The following is a 21,021-nucleotide window of genomic DNA, read 5'->3' as shown; positions in this document are numbered from 1 at the left end:
TCTACCTTCATGCAATCAGACATGCCTCTCAGAGACTAACAGCTTCCAGACTAATCTCTGTGCAGTACTTAGTCTTACAACTCTCACGGGCGACTGCTTCAAGTTCCAACTTTTCTATGTGTCTAGCCTGGGAGGACTGTTTAGTTTCCAGTGTGGCGAGAACGTATATTACCATGTCGGAAGCACAGACTACGGCAATCTATAAATGATTTGTGGCATGAGACTGATGGCCGAATTTAGGGGGAGGGGAATGATCTTACTTAAGCATTTTATGGAAATTGAGTCTCTCTCCCTTAAATGAGGGTGATGAAGCAGTATCTACGTCTGACTCTTTTCTAGTAACCTGCTTGTTATCGCCAAAGTCCAGCCGATGGTAATGAACTGAAACAAATGTACTTGAAAGAGATGAATCAATTTGAGATTTAACAAATCGGGTCAATTTTTGAAATGCCCAAGGACCGAAGGAGATCAATAATAGGATTCCCAATAGGGGCCCTAAAAGGGAGGGCAACAAGGTCAGGGGGAGGTTGAAAACCAGTTTTAGTAGTCCACCTTTCTCCTAGGGCATTGAAAATACGTGTGTATGGGTGTAACTCAGCTATCTATAGTTCTAAGTATCTACTCTGGTTCCTCTTTAGGTCTTAAACTTCCTTCTTCTTAGGTGATAGTAGATTCCTGTGTAAGGCAGTAACCTAGCTTTTATTCAAAGTGATAGTGTAATGCCAGAGGTAATTCTGAATGTCACTGAATAGGCAACTTTCTTTCTGAATTCCAAGCCCATGGTCAGCTTAAGGACTAACTAGGATGCTATCTTTTGCCTCCAAATTTTTATCTATATAATATGTTGCTCTGACAAAGCTATGGAAATATTTCTATGCTTATCATTAACACAATGGGCAGCATGTAGCTGCTAATCTAAAGCTGTGGTAGATACCTTTTTAAAGTTTGCATTTTCAGATTATTAAACCAAGGATCATTTTCTAACTCTAATAGGTCGCAAAACATAAGCAGGTCTCTTACAAAACCATAACAGTAGATTTCTTATCTAAATTAGGATCTACACAATAAATTGATTGACAAGAATTATAATGAATATTAAAAGACTTGCCAAGATTGGCGATCTTATCTCTTAAAGTTATCTAACAATAAGCATATAGGTAAGGTACACAAACTTTCATAGCTATAAGGATCTCGCCTGAATGGCCACAAACAGTGTCTCTGATAAAAGCATCTTGTACATTCTCTGTACCAGTCTTTTTGCCTCATTAGTCAGCTTTTTTAGTTGTTTTTATTTTAAGTTGGCACCAGGTTGGTACCCCTTGCTGCAGCCCATGGTGGAGATATGAAGTTTCTTTATCTGTTTGTAAGTGGCTGCTCTCAGATTTCTCCTCTTTTGTGCACTCAACACAGCTTTCTGGTCACCACTGTCAGGGCACTCACAGGTCACAGGTCAGCCTGTCACATTGGAAGCTAGCATGCTCTTGTAAGCATTCTGTGGAAAAAACAGAAACATTCCCTGTTTTCCCCATATTAAGTATCTGAACAGGATCATGGCATGTGCCAATAAGTAGATCCTTATTATCTGCCCTAGACACTATTATATCCAGTTTTTCCAAAAACAAAAATGTGATCCAAATAATGTGCACGGGGATATAATTTCTCCCCTTCTTTGTTTTTAAAGAAGATATAGTTTTTAAAGTTTTATAATACCTTGTCTTTGAGAATCATAAAATATCTCAGTAACATGTGTAACATTAAACTGTTGACAAAACATCTCAAATCTTGGGTTGTAATAGCCAGTTTTAATTTGATTTAGAACACCAAGAAAAAAAATCAACACAGGCAATGATTAACTATACTTTTAGTTGTTTTTCTTGTTAAAGTAGTTGTAATTAGAAAGACTAAAAAGGTATCAATAGTCATGTGTATATTTTTTTATTAAAAATGAGTATCCTTTTGCAATAATTGATGAAGTATAAATCCTCGAGAATTAATACCAATGTGTGGAACAGGTAGAAACTGAGGACACTGAGAGCAAATCTTTACAATATGACATGCATATTTATTTATTTATTATTTATTTATTTATTTATTTATTTATTTATTTATTTGAAGTACCAAATTAGTATTTTAAGCCATTACTATTTTGATGATGGAAAGAATGAGATTATATGGCCAATTATTTTTGTATAAGATCCATAATCTACCTGGGATATAAATCTAGCGTGGCATTGTCTTAAGAGATCTTTTACAGGCAATCTTTTACATTTTAAAACACCATCTACAGCACATAATTTAATTATCTGTGCTGAAGCAGGCAGAAACTCGAAAGAATAAACATGTGATCAATTCACATATACTTTTTTCCCATAGAAGGGTTGTTTTTAAATACAGTAAATGGGATGCATGCATGCATGAATTTATAGAAGATACAAAAGCATGTATATAAGCAATTTTTAACCTATTTTTAGGATGAGTATCAATTTTATTTAAAATGATGGTATGCAATAGGTCAAATATCAATATTTTGCAATAAACAATTGCTGTTTGGAACAAGGAATTCTTAATTAGCACCACAGCAGCTTTATAATAGGATGTTAAAACTTTAAGGTGAAGAAGAATGATTTTACTTTAATGATTTTTCCTGCCAAAGAATAGCTGTGGACACATTTAATAACAATAACTAGAATATGTAGCTAATATTTGATTACCACCAATTATAATCGATACCAATAGATTATAGACTTTTCCTCTACTTTCTCTTAAAGCCTTTTTGGTTCTCACCAGTTAATTTGAATCTCACTTGATAGCACCTAACAAAGGCTTAGGTTCTCCTGTGGTGAGTTTAAGGTAAGGTCTTTAGCCAATTAACATCTCCTGGAAGCTTTTGAAAATAAAAATTTAAAGCAAATTTTACCACAATTTTCCAGTATAACTAAAACCCTAAATATTAAAAATATTGCCTCTGAATCTTATGGAGCAACAATTATTCCCCAGAACTTTAAACTTTCCTTTAGAGGCATTGGCTAATAGAGTAATTTTCATTTAGGAAACAATATATACTGAAAGAGTTAAACTTTGTTTCTTGTATTGAAGCAGACAATAAAAATTTCTTACATATTGTAAAGCTATGTTAGCCATACCTACAGGCAAAATTATCTAGTGATCACCAGTTCATTAAAAGCAAAACTCTTCGAATTTAAGCATTATTTTAAACATCTGAAAATTCCCTTGAACACAGGGCAAACTTTGTCAGGCACTGTTTGCAAGATAAAAGAAGGTTACAAGCTTTTTTTGGGCTGCCTTGAGCCCTGCATTAACTCAAACATAAAATATTTTTTAATCTGAGCATTTTGGCCTTCCTGTAATAAGGACCGATTTTAGAGGAACAATTTAACTGTCTATGCCTCTAATTTTTGATACTCTTTTTTAAAGATGATTACTCTTATAATTATCTTAATTACAATATACAGGTGAAATAAAGATCTTAAATTTGAAATCAATCTTCAAGCTGCAGTCAATGGAACACTGGCAATTTTAACCATAATTTTTAAGTTTCCGTTGCAATATTAGAATATATCTATAACTTTTGGAAAGCAAGACCCAATTTTAAACAATTTATTCTCCTTAAAATCAATACTAGAAACATCACTATCACGTTACGAAGTTTGGCTGCCAATTCATGAATGCATGACAGTGTAAATTTTAATGTTCTATTAAAGAGACATTGTTTTAAAAACTTATCTCTATAAGTCTTCCTTTTAGGATAAGAATTACATAAAATATTATGTCAATTTAGGAGTATCTTTAGAGGAGTAATTTTCTGGGCGGGTTTATGCCAGGTGCTTTTGTTTGAAAATGACTCTAGCCCTGAGTTACTACTTAAGCTAACTTTGTAACCAGTGTTATACCTTTTTAATCATACCCAAATAACTTATTAGCCAATTCTCTATGACCAAGATATGCAGATTATATTTATACCTTTAAGACCAGTCAAAACCCAAATGAAGTGGCTACACGAATCTTATAAATTTAGATCAATCAAAGAATTTTACTTTTTATAGCTATACTTATAAGATAAAAACACACTTTGTCATTTGCTAAACACAATACTCACAAAATTGTAGAGAATTTTTTAGGGAAAAAAAACAACTATCAACTTATTTGCCTTAGAACTAAGAGTTTGCAGATTCCTTTTCTTTAAAAACAAATTTTTCAGCAGGACCTCTCCTGCTGTGCTTGATGTTTGGCTAAAGGGAGGGGCCTCTGATCCTCAGTTGTGCAAACTGAGAGTGATTTAGCAGGTAAAGTTTTAACCATTTTTTTTCTTTAACATGAAACATAAAACAGTCAGTCATTCAGACAACGAAACAATCATTCAGACAATGAAACAGAAAACTTACATGAATTGACACATGATTGGTGCACCAAACATAGACAATAGAAAGAGGGTAGAGAACTTCTCCTGTAGGGGCCAGAGAGAATAAAACAGGGCATCCCCCGATTTCTCTCTGTCCCTGGGAGAGTTCTAAAATCCATTTTCCTCTATCCCTTCCTTTCCTTTCCTGCTTGTAAGAGGCAGCTTGTCAAACCAAGATTAAAATCCAAAATTTTCTAACAGCTCTGGCAAGCATCTAAAACTTCTAATTTATTTAATCTGAGGGCAAATTTTTGAGAAAACACACAATCTCTATACACTAAATGTCTCAAATACCCTAAAAGTTTACCATGCTAAATCTTTTTTGAAGCCATTATCAGTGCACACTTAGTCAAATATTTTATAGCCATCTGCAAAAACGCTCTCTATTTTTTGCAACCAACAAAAACACCATCGGCAAAATGAATTATATATGTTTTAGGAAATGCTTTCTTAACTTCCAATAAAACCTAATCTATGAATTTTTTGACACAATGTAGGATTGGGGAGTTGTAAATAAGGTAACAGTAATAATTGAGCTATATTTTGACCATTATGAAGTCTCTTTAAAAGCCATTTTTATTTACTCAAAACATGTTACTGCAAATCTCTAGCAAGGGCCTCGCGGAAGCATGCCTGGCCCAACACACAACTTCCTACGCCAGAGAGTTTTGTCAAGGTAAGCTGAACTGACTCAAAGGGAAGCTGCCTAGCATCTGAAAGCAGGGTAAAATTTCCAAATAAGGCTATGCCCTCTTAAAAGGGCGTGGGGAAGCAGAAAAGCACATCCAGCAATCTTTAAATTCTGACGCATTATCTCTTTGTGTCTCATCCAACAAGGCTAAAGCAGAAGCATTTAATATAGACCACAGTAAATCAGTGGAAGAGCCCCCCCCACACCTTTGTCCAGGCCCATCGAGGCCTCGGTTTATCCAGGTCTGTGTGCTTGGCCATGGGCGGGCCTGCGATGGCACAGTGTTCTTGCTCAGACCCTCTGCCTTAGGCCGCAGAAGCCCCGAAGGCCCAGCCTTGGCCTTCAGGCCTACCTGGTGGCTGCCTTGAGGGCGAGGGCTCCTGGCGTCTGCCAAGGTAGGGACCTAGGCTGCTCCCGGGCCCCTCGGGCTCACCTGGCACGGGCCGAGGCCATGAGGGGCTCGGGGCGAAGAAGGCCGCACTCTCGAGCTTGATGTGCTTTCTGCTGAAACCCTGCACAATCTCCCGTGGGGGGTAGGGGGTTGTCTGCAGTTGTTATTAGGGGAGACAGGCCTCGCAGGGGGGCCCTCTGGTCGTTTCCCTGGACCTTCGTTACTAGGGTGTTCTGTCTTTGTGTAGGGCATTCTCTAGCAAAATGTCCAGGTTGGTTGCATCTATAGCAAGTTTTTTCTCCTTTATTTAGTTGTAGAGCAGCCCCAATGGCCAGGTTAATAGACTTAGAATCTTGTTGAGAAAACACATCTACCTCATTACAAAGTTTGATCATACCATTTATATCTAAACTTTTACTTTTACTTCTCAGGGCAGCCCTAAACTCTGACTTCCAAGTTAAATATTTGTCTCTAGTGAGGACAGACTGAACAACTTTATTTCATTCACTGGGTATCAAGTAGCCTTCCCCTGCTAAACCTTCTAATATAGATACTGTGCGCCAGCAGCTTAGCTTCGCTTTTGCGAGATGGCGATCGGGAGTTTTCTAAAAAATCTTCAGTAAGGACTAGGAGGCGAGCACCTTCTCCACCCTCTTCTGCCTGTTTAAGGAGATCTCTGATGATTCCCCAATTGCTAAAAAAAGGACTCAGGGACAGCTTCTTGTTTTATCAAAGCATTAATATCTTTGCCTACTTTATTCTAAGTTAAAGGGTGTATTTCGGAACCATTCAATACCAGCCATGGACATCTCTCGTCCATAAAACAAAAAAAAACTTTATTAAATCCTTTTTTTTTAACTCTTATCCCTCTCTCCTTAAGAGAACCCTTCATATCTTGAATAAAGACTGCCTCTTTGGACAGAACCTTCCCCATGGTTAATGGGACAACAACTGAATGCCTAGGCTTACCTCTCCGTTGTCCGATGTCCATCCGTGACACTCTAGTGAAGTGGTGGGGGACTCTCCCACTGTCTCACTGTCTGTGTGGTACCTCTTTAATCCATTGTTTGGATGGTGGTCGTACCTGTGCCCCATGTCTGGGGCCACTTGACCGGTCCAGCAGGTCCACTTATTCGAGGGTCTTGAGGGGACCTTCTCCTAAAAACCAAATTGGGGGGGGGTGGTGGTAGAGAGAGACGAGGTTCTTGTGCAAATAATGACACGGAAACGTTCTGGATTGCATCAAGACCCCAATGTATTGAGAAAGGCCCAAGGCTTAAATGCACAAGCAAAAGGGGAAGTACAGATACTTATCAGCCGGAGGGGTGGGGCAATACAAGCAAAAGGAGAAGTACTTATCAGTGCGGGGGGAGGGGTCAATAGAATTGCACATTCTTTAGGCAGTTACTTGGGGAAGCAGGAACTTGGTGGTATCAGGGTGTGGTCAGAACATCGGCAATGGTGTGTACGTGGCCAGCTTTTGACCCCCTTTTCTTCTCGGGGGAGAGGCCCAATTTAGAGATCAGGACAATAGTGTTGTCTAAATATCTCCCAACAGATGTGAAGTAAAATTTTTTTTATTTCCAGGCCAATCCTGCAATCTCCTCAGAATTAGGAGAGAATAGCAGCCCTGAGTGAAAAAACAGGAAATTTTATATTTAAACTCAAGGCCAAGGTTCATAGTAGCTGATTACAAAGCTAGAATTGCTTTGCAGTTAGTAATTTAGTTAAAAACCTGGCAGCTCTAAAAGCATACCATGAACACTGGAAACAATTTACACCATGTAAATCTCAAGATTATTGGGGAAAAACAAGTCAAAACGAAAAGTTGTCCTTTAACATAGAACATGATTAGAGAAAATACCATAGTAAGCATAGAAATTACTGAATGTTTTTCTTTAGAATTAATTTGGAACAGGAAAAAGAATAGTCTTCAACTGGCTGTTAAAAAATATAGTTTAGAGATGGGCGGTGGTGGCACATGCCTTTAATCCCAGCACTTGGGAGACAGAGGCAGGCAGATTTCTGAGTTCGAGGCCAGCCTGGTCTACAAAGTGAGTTCGAGGACAGCCACGGATATACAGAGAAACCCTGTCTCGAAAAACCATATATATATATATATATATATGTTTGGATTGTTTAGCATCCTTTTTATTTTGAGACAGGCTCTCATTTAGAATGCAGCTGACCTTGACTCAGTAAATAAACTACAATTTAAAACACCTATTGGATCTGTAATAAAGAGTAGTATATATTTAATCCTGTGTTTTGGGCCACCATTACTTAAATGAGAGTCTTCAATACAAGATGGGACTGAATCATGATTTGGTATTGGTTGGGTTAGAAGTAAAGGAGAATGTTCATAAAGGGGTTGCTTCTTCAGGGAAGTCTATAATTGTCAATCTTGGGATTATTCCTAACTTCAAAGACACAGGACAGATTATAACTGCTCTAGAGGTAAAGTTTGAACAATATCCCATCCTGGTTCCTATAGTTGGAAGGGGTGACTTTCTGGGTTCTGACCTTCCATACAACACGTGTGTATATTGACTTTTCTATTGTTATCAAAAAACACAGCATGGACAAACAAATTATAACTTAAGGTATAAAATCAGGCTTACAATGCCAAAGTGTTAGAGTCAATCATGGCAGCATAAACACATGGCATCAGGCAGAGATGAGAATTCATATTTTGAACCACAGGCAAGAGGTAGCTAGCAATATGGGCATGGTCAGAAGATGTTAAAACCTGAAAATGCACCCATGTGCCAGACCTCTTGCAAAATGGCCACATGTATTCTCTCTGTCCCAAAGAACTGCACAAACTAAACGTAAGTTTTCAAACATATGAGTCTATGGGAACCACTCTCATTTAACTACTACAAGTTTTTTCAGAAGTAAAAACTATTTTTATCTGACCACACTGTACCATATCCTTAAGAGAGCCATTATGTTTCCAACATACAGTGTTATAATAAAACACACCTTACCAGAAAAAAGTCAGAGGATAGGAAAGAATGAACAGACCAAACAAGACCAAAATTCAGCAGGGAAAACACAAAAACTTATAGCTTCTTGTTCAGCAATTTGAGATTATGATAAAATTGCCCTGACTCTAAGGTCTTAGGTAACCCCACTCCTCTAGCTGTGTCACCTCCTGCATACATAGCTTCTTTTTTAAAAAAAATAAAAAAAGATTTATTTATTATTTTTATGTATGTACACTGTACCTGTCTTCAGACACCCCAGTAGAGGATGTCAGATGTCATTATAGAAGGCTGCAAGCCACCATGTAGTTGTTGGGATTTGAACTCAAGGCCTTCAAAAGAACAGTCAGTGTTCTTAACTGCTGGGCCATCTCTCCAGCCCCAACATAGCTTCTTTCCTACAAACGCCACTACCTTCCTGCAGTTGTCCTCAAAGCTGGTCCTTGTATCTTGAATCTTTTTTGTATTGTATTCTCTTTTATTCTATTGAAAGGGGGTTAGTGGACTGGAAGGATCATTCAGTTCTTTTTTTTTTTTTTTGGCCATTTTTTAAAGATTTAATTACTTATTTTATGTAAATGAGTACACCATAGTGGTCTTCAAACACACCAAAAGAGAGCATTGGATTCCATTACAGATGGTTGGGAGGCACCATGTGGTTGCTGGGAACTGAATTCAGGATGCCTGTAAGAACAACTAGTGCTCTTAACCACTGGGCCATCTCTCCAGCCCACAAATGCCATTTTAACATTTGAAAATCTATTAAAAACAAATTAATTAAGTCATTATCTAGGCTCATATACCTCAAATTTCTGTTTATTAATTTTCTGTATTTTTCTTGAGCATTGGTCATAGTACACAATAAATAGTATTTCAATCTGATGAATGCTTATCATAGAAACCCCAGCTTTCTGACAGTATGAAGTCAACGGAAAACTGAGTAATAACTAAGCAAAAGTGTTAAATAAAATAATACTCACACCTACATTAAGAACCTATTTGTTGTCAGATATTATCAAATGGATATACAGAAAATACTCATAGTGAAGAAAACGATGTCTTCTGTGTAACATAATGTATAAAACTGAGAGACAGTCCCTAAAAACAGAAAAGCTAAACATATCCATGTAATATTAGAACTCATTTAGGCACAATTGTTTCAACTAAGAGAAAAAAACTGGAAACATTGTCATATGGCAACAAAGAGAACAAAAAATTTGGATGGTGCCTCCATAAGAGACAGAGAACAGCACTTGCCATTGACACCAAAAATTGAAGGTAAAATAGCCAACCTCTCCAATACGTTCAACAGTCAATCCCTGGTGAAAGACTTTTTTCCTTCCAATTTTTCATTAGGTATTTACTTTATTTACATTTCAAATGCTATCCCGGAAGTCCCCTAAACGTTGCTTCCCCCCTCCCCCCATGCTCCCCTACCCACCAACTCCCATGTCTTGGCTCTGGTGTTTCCCCTGTACTGGGGCATACAAAGCTTGGAAGACCAAGGGGCCTCTCTTCCCAATGGTGGCCGACTAGGCCATCTTCTGCTACATATGCAGCTAAAGATACGAACTCTGGGGGTAGTAGTTAGTTCATTTTATTGTTCCACCTATAGGGTTGCAGACCCCTTCAGCTCCTTGGGTATTTTCTCTAGCTCTTCCATTGGGGGCCCTGTTTTCCATCTAATAGCTGACTGTGAGCATCTACTTCTGTGTTTGCCTGGCACTGGCATAGCCTCACAAGAAACAGCTATATCAGGGTCCTTTCATCAAATTCTTGCTGGCATATGCAATAGTGTCTGTGTTTGGTGGATGATTATGAGATGGACCCCCGGGTGGGGCAGTCTCTGGATGGTCCATCCTTTCATCTCATCTCCAAACTTTGTCTCTGTAACTCCTTCCATGGGTGTTTTGTTCCCAATTCTAAGGATGGGCGAAGTGTCCACAGTTTGGTCTTTCCTCTTCTTGTGTTTCATGTATTTTGCAAATTCTATCTTGGGTATTCTAAGTTTCTGGGATAATATCCACTTATCAGTGAGTGCATATCATGTGAGTTCTTTTGTGATTGGGTTACCTCACTCAGGATGATTTTGTTGACAGGACCCTGACTTAGCTCTCTATTGTGAGTCTATGCCAATGCCTGGGAATACAGAAGTGTATGCTCACAGACATCTATTGGATGGAATATGGGGCCCCTACTGAAGGAGCTAGAGAAAGTACTAAAGGAGCTAAAGGCGTTTGCAACCCTATAGGAGGAACAACGATATGAACTAAACAGTAACCCCAAGAGCTCTATGCCTCTAGTTGCATATGTATTAGAGGATGGCCTAGTCGGCCATCAATGGGAGGAGACACCCTTGGTATTGTGAAGATCATATGCCCCAGTACAGGGGAATGCCAGGACCAAGAAGTGGGAGTGGGTGGGTTGGGGACCAGGACGTGGGGAATGTATAGGGTACTTTGGGGATAGCATTTGAAATGTAAATGAAGAAAATATCTATAAAAAATGTTTTTGGAAAAATAAAGAAATGTTCAAAGCCCTTACTCATCAGAGAAATGCAAGTCAAAACAACTCTGGGGTTCCATTTTATAACCATCATAATGGTTAAGATCAAAAAACTCAAAAGATTACACACACTGGCATGAATGGGAAGCAAGGAGAACACTCCTTCATTGATGTTAGGATTATAAACTTATACAACCACTCTAAAAATCAATTTGGTGGTTTCTGAGAAAACTTGACATAGTTCTACCTCATGACCCTGCTCATGACATTGTATTTTAAATGCTTTATGTTCATCAAATACCACCAATTGTGTGCAGAATTTCATTCAAATATTTGTACTGGAAAGGAATTCCCAAAAATATTTCTAAAGAAATTCCAATGATCAAGTTTTTCTGCTCAAAATGAATCATAGAGTCAGATGAATATGTTTGATTATCAAAGGTATTTTTGTTGCTTCCTTCTCACATCAAAATTTGGGAAGATGCTGTAACCACATGTATAACCTTCCACATGCAAAGGTTTCTCTGTGTATTAAAAAAGGCTGTTATACTAAGTGCTTTAGAAAAAATCAAAATGATTAGTCATCATCATCAAGGAAGCTTGATCTCTAGATTGTACTAAAGTCCTGGTAGAGGTGAGAGAATCCCAAGACACAAAGGGAGGGACCATAGATGAAATGACCAACAATGGGGAGAGGGAACATGTAGAATCCACCTACAGTATAATGACTGGACATTACATGGACGGATGGGATTGCCATCCAAAAGTCAAACATTCTGACCCAGAATTGTTCCTTTCTAATAGAACTTCAGAGACAAAAAAGGAAAAGAGACTGAGGGGAAGGCAGTTCAGTGACCAGAACAAATTGGGATCCTTCTCATGGGGGGTCTCCAAGGCCTGACACTGTTACTGATTCTACAGTGTGCTTATAGGGTGGAGCCTAGCAAGGCTGCCTCCTGAGAGGACCAACAAGCAGCTGACTAAGCAGATACTTACACCCATCCAATGGTTTGAAGTCAGGGACTCCTGTGGTTGAAGTAGGGAAAAGCTGAAAAAGGCTGATGACCCTGAAAAGGTCAGCTCAGGAACTTTGGGAAGGTCATGAAACACTTGCCCTTACAGAAGGGAGAGGCCATTAACATTCCTCAGACCACAGGGCAGGGACCAACCTAGGGGTGGGGACACATTCCACAGGATAGACCTTTGTACACCTTCAGATGTGGGACATTCTAGTTACCTCATTCCCTAAAGACCAATCAGTTTAAATGGTGCACTATTTTACCAATAATATTGTGCCTAGATGTTGGTGCTCAATTTTTTTAAATTTTTTTTTTTTTGAGACAGGGTTTCTATATATAGCCCTGACTGTCCTGGAACTCAGGCTGGCCTTGAACTCAGAAATTTGCCTATCTCTGGAAGGAGAAAAGAAGGAAGAAAGAAAGAAAGAATGAAAGAGAGAGAGAGAGAGAGAGAGAGAGAGAGAGAGAGAGAGAGAGAAAGAAAGAAAACAAGTCAAATCAAATCAAATCAAATCAAAACAATAATATGTACATATTCCTTTAAGCAATGTCCAATGTCCTCCCAGTTAAAGCTAATGACTGCATGGTGATCACAAGTCCAGGAGGCAAAGGTGTGGCTAATGTTTCAGCAAAATGGTAAATGCTGGGACCTTTGGGACTTCCCTTTAAAGCTTGGAAAAGACATATAAAAACATGGGTTCAAAACATGTTAATTCCTCAAAAAATAATGATGCAATTTGAATCATGAGGGTCTTCACAAATCTAAAGGAAGAAAAGCACTTGTCTTGTAGCTAACTTGTCAGAAAGATACCAAGGAAGGAGATAAAGAGATTTAGGGAGTGGTGATCACAGGAGATCCCATTCTCCCATTCAGCTTTTTTTTTTTTTTAATGTTTTTAAAGGCAGACAGATTCCTGAGTTCAGGATCAGACTGGGACAGAGCAAGCAGAGCAAGGTTAAACCCAAATGTTATAGAAAAGGTAACTTCAGAACTGTTTCAGCTAGTTTAACATCCCTGCTTAACAAATGTGGGTTCATTTCTGGGTCTTCAATTTTATTCCATTGGTCTACCTGCCTGTCACTCTACCATTACCATGCAGTTTTTATCACAATTGCTCTGTAGTACAGCTTTAGGTCAGGCATGGTGATTCCACCAGAGGTTCTTTTATCATTGAGAAGAGTTTGCTATCCTAGGTTTTGTGTTATTTCAGATGAACTTTCAAATTACCCTTTCTAATTCATTGAAGAATTGAGTTGGAATTTTGATGGGGATTGCATTGAATCTGTAGATTGCTTTTGCAAGATAGCCATTTTTACTATACTGCACCTGCCAATCTATGAGCATGGGAGATCTTTCCATCTTCTGAGATCTTCTCTGGTTTCTTTCTTCAGAGACTTGAAGTTCTTATCATACATATCTTCAGTTCCTTAGTTAGAGTTACACCAAGGTATTATTTGTGACTATTGAGAAGGGTGTTGTGTCCCTAATTTCTTTCTCAGCCTATTTATCCTTAGTGTAGAGAAAGGTCATTGATTTGTTTGAGTTAATTTTATATCCAGCTACTGAAGCTGTTTATCAGGTTTAGGAGTTCCCTGGTGAAATTTTTAGGGTCATTTATATATACTATCATATCATCTGCAAATAGTGGTATTTTGACTTCGTCCTTTCCAATTTATGTCCCGTTGATCTCCTTTTGTTGTCGAATTGCTCTGGCTAGGACTTCAAGTACATATCGAATAGGTAGGGAGAAAGTGGGCAGCCTTGTCTAGTCCCTGATTTTAGTGGGATTGGTTCAAGTTCCTCTCCATTTACTTTGATGTTGGCTACTGGTTTGCTATGTATTACTTTTATTATTTTTAAGTATGGGACTTGAATTCCTGCTCTTTCCAAGACTTTTATCATGAATGGGTGTTGGATTTTGTCAATTGATTTCTCAGCATATAATGAGATGATCATGTGGTTTTTGTCTTTGAGTTTGTTTATATAGTGGATTATGTTGATGGATTTCCATATATTAAACCATCCCTGCATCCCTGGGATGAAGCCTAATTGATCATGATGTATGATCCTCTTAGGAATGCTTTCATTGTGTCCCATAAGTTTGGTTATGTTGCGGCTTCATTTTCATTAAACTCTAAAAAGTCTTTAATGTCTTTCCTTATTTCCTCTTTGACCAAGTTATCCTTGAGTAGAGTGTTGTTTTCAGCTTCCACCTGAATGTTGGCTTCCTATTACTTATGTTGTTATTGAAGATCAACCTTAGTCCAGTGGTGATCTGATAGGATGCATGGGATAATTTCAATAATCTTGTATCTTTTGAGGCTGTTTTTGTGATTGATTATATATGGTCAATTTTGGAGAAGGTACCATGAGGTGTCAAGAAGAAGGTATATCCTTTTGTTTTGGGATAAAATGTTCTGTAGATATCTGTTAAATCCATTTCTTTCATAACTTTTGTTAGTTTCTCTGTGTCTGTTTAGTTAGTTTCCAGGATCTGTCCATTGATGAGAATGGGGTGTTGAACTCTCCCATTATTATTGTGTGAGGTGCAATGTGTGCTTGGATCTTAAGTTTCTTTAATAAATGTGGATGCCTTTGCATTTGGAGCATAGATATTCAGAATTGAGAGTTCCTCTTGGAAGATTTAACCTTTGATGTGTATGAAGTGCCCCTCTTTGTCTTTTTTGATAACTTTGGGTTGGAAGTTGATTTTATTCGATATTAGAATGGCTACTCCAGCTTGTTTCTTCAGACCATTTGCTTGGAAAATTGTTTTCCAGCCTTTCATTCTGAGGTAGTGTCTGTATTTTTCCCTGAGATGTGTTCCCTGTAAGCAGCAAAATGTTGGGTCCTGTTTATGTAGCCAGTCTGTTAGTCTATGTCTTTTTATTGGGGTATTGAGTCCATTGATTTTAAGAGATATTAAGGAACAGTAATTATGCTTCCTTGTATTTTTGTTGCTAGAGTTGGCATTCTGTTCTTGTTGCTATCTTCCTTTAGGTTTGTTGAAGGATTACTTTCTTGCTTTTTATTGGGCATAATTTCCCCCTTGTGTTTGGGTTTTCCCTTTATTATTCTTTGAAGGGCTGGATTCGTGGAAAGATAATGTGTGACTTTGGTTTTGTAATGGAATACTTTGGTTTCTTCTTCTATGGTGTGATGGTTTGTATATTCTTGGACCAGGGAGTGGCACCATTTGGAGGTGTGGCCTTGTTGGAATAGGTGTGACCTGGTTGGAGTAGGTGTATCACTGTGGGTGTGGGCTTAAAACTCTCACCCCAGTTGCCTGGAAGTCATGCTTCCACTAGCAGCTTTTGGATGAAGACATAGAACTCTCAGCTCTGCCTGCGCCATGACAGCATGGATGCTGCCATGCTCCCACCTTAATGATAATGGACTGAACCTCTGAACCTGTAAGCTAGCCCCAATTAAATGATGTTTTTTATAAGACTTGCCTTGGTCATGGTGTCTGTTCAGAGCAGTAAAACCCTAACTAAGACATATGGTAATTGAGAGTTTGGCTGGGTATAGTACCCTGGGGTGTCATTTGTGTTCTCTTAGTGTTTGTATAACATCTGTCCAGGATCTTCTGGTTTTCATAGTCTCTGGTGAGAAGTCTGGTGTAATTCTACTAGGTCTGCCTTTATAGGTTACTTGACCTTTCCCCTTACTGCTTTTAAAAGTCTATCTTCATTTAGTGCATTTGCTGTTCTGATTATTATGTATCGGGAGGAATTTCTTTTCTGCTTCAGTCTATTTGGAGTTCTATAGACTTCTTGTATGTTCATGGGCATCTCTTTCTTTTGGTTAGAGACATTTTCTTCTATAATTTTGTTGAAGATATTTACTGACCTTTTAAATTGAAAATCTTCATTCTCATCTACTCCTATTATCCGTAGGTTTGGTCTTCTCACTGTGTCCTGAATTTCCTGGATGTTTTGAGTTAGGATCTTTTTGCATTTTGCATTTTCTTTGATTGTTGTGCCCATGTTCTCTATGGAATCTTCTGTCCCTGAAATTCTATCTTCCATCTCTTGTATTCTCTTGCTGATACTCCCATCTATGGTTCTAGATTTCTTTCCTAGGGTTTCTATTTCCAGCGTTGTCTCACTTTATGTTTTCCTTATTGTGTCTACTTCCCTTTTTAGGTTTAGTATGGTTTTGTTCATTTCCATCATCTGTTTGGATGTGCTTTCCTGTTTTTCTTTAAGGACTACTACCTGTTTGATTGTGTTTTCCTGTTTTTCTTTAAGGACTTGTAACTCTTTAGCAGTGTTCTCCTGTATTTCTTTAAGTGAGTTATTAAAGTCCTTCTTGATGTCCTCTACCATCATTATGAGATATGCTTTTTAATCTGGGTCTAGCTTTTCGGGTGTGCTGGGGTGCCCAGGACTGGCTGAGGTGGGAGTGCTGGGTTCTGATGATGGTGAGTGGTCTTGGTTTCTGTTAGTAAGATTCCTACATTTGCCTTTCGACACCTGGTAATCTCTGGAGTTAGTTGTTATAGTTGTCTCTAGTTAGAGCTTATTCCTCTCGTGATTCTGTTATCGTCTATCAGCAGACCTGGGAGATTAGCTCTCTCCTGAGTTTAAGTGGGTAGAACACTCTCTGCAGGCAAGCACTCCTCTTGCAGGGAAGGTGCACTGATATCTGGCATTTGAACCTGCCTCCTGGCAGAAGATGAAGGCCCAAAACAGGGCCTATCCCAGAAGCTGTTAGCTTCTGTAGTCCACACTCTCACCTACTCATACTAGTCTCGGTGGGTTATTCTGAAAGTTCCCAATACCCTTCCTCAGCTCTGCTTCCCTACCCACCCACTCCCACTTCTTTGCCCTGGCATTCCCCTGTACTGGGGCATATAAAGTTTCTAACACCAAGGGGCCTCTTTTCCCAGTGATGGCTGACTAGGTCATCTTCTGTTACATATGCAGCTAGACATATGAGCTCTGGAGGTACTTTATACAGGCACTTAGCACTATATACTTTACTCTTAGGGCTGCTTTCATTGTGTCCCATAAATTTTGGTATGTTTTGCCTTCATTTGCATTTAATTTTATACAGTCTTTAATATCTTTTTTTTTCTTTCATTTCCAGAGATCATTGAGGTGTTCAATCTCCAAGTGTATTTAGGCTTTAGGTTTTCTGTTGTTATTGAAATCCAGCTTTATTCATATTGTCTGATATGATACTATTACTTCAATTTTTTTTCTTTTTTGAAGATTTATTTATTTTATGTATATGGGTACAATGTCGCTGTACTAATGGTTATGAGCCATCACCTGGTTGCTGGGAGTGAAGTTTGCTTACTTTGATCAGCCATGATGGCTCAGAATCTGCTTGCTCCAGCCTGAAGTTTTATTGATTATTATATGTAAGTACACTATAGTTGTATTCAGATGCAACAGAAGAGGACATCAGGTCTCATTCTGGATAGTTGTATGTTGTGGTAAATCTCCAACCCAAATATGCCCTGTCAATGATAACACAACACAGTTAATATGAATACAAGTTGTATGCTTAGACTGGGCAGATCTACTGCTACACAACCATCTTCTCCATCTATGAGACCCCTTAGAACTTGGGTTTCTCTAGGCCATGTGCTTTTCTGCTCTGCTTTTCTTCTTCCTCCTCCTCTGCATCCTCTCCCTCTCAAATTTTCTCCTTCTTCTCTCTCTCACCTTCTGCTCCACCTTCCCTTTTATCTGCCCAATCATCAGCTCTCCTTTATTTTACAAATGAAGGTGGGAAGCAGGTTTACAGGAAATCACCCGAGTGCTGACTCATTCCTTATTCACAACCACTCACAGGAGAATGGAATTAACATCTAATATAATTAGCTCCAGGGCTATTCACAACAGTTGGGAGCCACCAAGTGGTTGATGGGATTAGAACTCAGGACTTTCAGAAGAGCAGTTAGTGTTCTTAACTGCTGAGCCATCTCTCCAGCCCCACTTCAATTTTCTTTATCTGTTGAAACTTGCTTTGTGGGTGACTACATGGTTCTATTTGGAGAAGAATTCATGAGGTGCTGAGAAGAAGTTATATTGCATTGTGTTTGGGTGGAACATCCTATAGATGTTTGTTAAGTCTATTTGATTCATAGTGTCTGTTAGTTTCATTATCTCTCTGTTTAGTTCTTGCATGTTCACATGCATGTAGGGATCAAGGCTGGGTGCCTTCTTCATTCAGACCCCACCTTCTGTATTCAGCCAGTTCTCTCTCTGAACCTGAGTAGACTAGCTTGCAGGCAAGCCCTGAGGTTGCTCCTGTCTCTGCCTCACCAGTGCTGGGATTACAGCAAGTGCTACCACTCTCAGATTTTATGTGAGTACTTGGGATCTGAACTTGGGTCCCTGTGTTGATGCTTGTGAAAGAACCACAACGTGAGGACTCCCCCACGTTCTGACTCAGGAGAGGTGACACCCCAAATCACTCATGAGTAAAGGTCTTACTGCAAACTGCAAGAGGACTTTTATTATCAAGAGTGCTCTCGGGCTCACGGTCATAAACCACACAGGGGTAGAGAACCGTGGCTCCCCGAGTATCTGGGTAAGGGGGTATTTAAAGGAAGAAACCACAACTCAAAGGGGTGGGGAGAAAAACACCAAAAATACCAGTTAAGAATTACAAGGAAGTGGAAAGTCAAGACAGTTACAATGAACCTCTAGCAATAGCACTTTTGGATAGCGGATTCCAGCCATGGTCAGGGTGGGTCATGGTGATTTTCTTTGAATGAACACTCTCAGAACCCAGGAAGCAGGTGCGTCACAAGGAATGTTGCTATCTGTTTTATGATTAGCATACCTGGGAGCATTGATTCACAAAGGTCACATTCTCAAGCCTGGGCCTAAGGCCTAGTTTTTATGTTATGCTCTTTCAGTGCAAGAGCTTTATATAAAGAGTAAACTCTCTAGCTCCAATATACTCTGTACTGTGTAGAGGATGCCCAATCTTTGAGAAGACTTCAAGAAGGAAAAAGAAAAATTCTAAAAATTATGTTAAAACATCAACATGGAATTAATAGACAAGAATTGTAAATGTCTCCTCACCACTGGAAACAAAAGATCTTCATGTTTACCATGTGAGAAGACCAAGTTCAAAAGGAGGTCAGCATGTTTCAATGTATGGATACAGAAAAAGATGGGGTTATTTGTAGGGGTAAACATGTTTGAGAAGAAGAGAGGAATTATAGACTACAGTTAAGTATGGTTTGCCCATATATGCATGATGGGCTCTGTGGTGTTTGCATAAGCTTAGCTCAAAAAGCAGCACTGTTAGGAGGAATAGCTTTGTTGGAGGAAATGTGTTACTGTGGGAATGGGCTTTGAGAACTATCCTGAGCTTATCCCTGTTCCACAGGAAATAAACACAGGACACGCCAGGTTCTTCCGTGGTTAACTTTACTTCAATAACATAGTGAGGTAGACAAAGAAGGCTCAGAAAGTGTGTGGCTTAAATACTTTTTGGTGACGTGTCTAAACTAGAACTGGTAGCAACATCCAGGATTCTCATGCACCCTAGGGATAGGCTAAACACCCCAGGGGTTGGGCTAGTGCCCTGGGGGATGGACTGGTGCCTGGAAATGGGCTGGTAACTTTTGGCGGGTTTTTGCTTTTAGCACATGTGCATATAGCTTGTTCTTTGTTTAGGTGGCATAAGGCACTGCGGAGCCAGCGCCATCTTAAGATGGTAAATGTTATTGCGGCTCTCCACAGAGAACATCCTCCTAGTTGCCTGGGAGACAGTCTTCTGGATAACTTTCGTACAAGATGGAGAACTCTCAGCTTCTTCTCTAGCATCATGTCTGCTTGAATGCTGGCATGCCTCTTGCAATGATGATATTGAATTGAACCTCTGAACCGATTAGACACCCAAATAAATTCTGCCTTTATCAAAGTTGCCTTGCTCATGGAGCCCCTTCACAACAATGGACACCCAACTAAGACTGCCTTCATATTGAATCTGTGGAACTATTACATCGGTGATTGAGGAGGAGCCTTAGCAACAAATGCAAAATAAGCCTTTAATAAAATGAAGCAAAAGTTCATAACTGAAAAGAGCCATGCAGCACACTGTGAATAAATGGGAAGGTGCAAAACTAAAACAAAACTTTGCATTACTTTGTAAGTAAATAGAGGCTCCCTAAATTAATAGGGCCTTTGGGTGTCAATAGGAAAGCCAGGGTACTACTCAGATGGTGACAGAGATGACAGGCTGCCCACATGAAGTGTGAGAGCATATTGGACATCTTGAAAATCAGTGTGTAGACCAGAGTGGCTTCAGATTCACAGATATCCATCTGCCTCTAGCTACAAATTGGTGGGATTAAGGAATGTGCCACCATGCATGGCTAAACGATTATTTTAATACTAAAACAAGAACAGTGAGATGTGGATTAGGCAACAGGATTCAAATGTTATAAAAAATAAAGGAGAGCTGCACAGTACTTCTACTGTCCTGTTGCTATTTTATTACATGTGCCCATGATGGCTATTCCTGTTTGTCAACTAGACTATAAATGGAATGAACTAGAACCCAGAAATGGAGGCTACACATGTGACCCAGATCCTGAGGCAAGAAGGCATAGGTTTCAGATTGCATCTTGACATGAAGAGTTTGAGGCATAGTGACCATGAAAATCTTAGGCCCAGGAAAAGTAGTTCATACCTTCAATCCCAGAAGATTGAGGCAAACAGATCCCAGAGTTTAAGGCCAGCATGTTCAAAGAAAGTTCCAGATTCAAGCAGGGTGGTAAATACCTCCATGTGATCAAGACTTAAGTTATTTATTCAACTATATACTTAAATTTTCCTTTCTATAGAGATTAATGTATCTGTCACTAAATATGTCCCCTTTATGATTATATAACTTGAATTAACATAAATTTCTATCATCTGTCTGAGATAAGGTTTTTCAATTATCCCCTGTTAACATTTGACCTATAATTTAAGTTCAAAACCTTTAAATTTTTTCTCACCCATGTACTTTCATTAAATTCCTGTGTCCT

The sequence above is a fragment of the Mus musculus genome, chromosome 2 (genome assembly GCF_000001635.26).
Source record: "Mus musculus strain C57BL/6J chromosome 2, GRCm38.p6 C57BL/6J".
Taxonomy (NCBI): Eukaryota; Metazoa; Chordata; class Mammalia; order Rodentia; family Muridae; genus Mus; species Mus musculus.
This window is presented reverse-complemented; position numbering follows the sequence as displayed.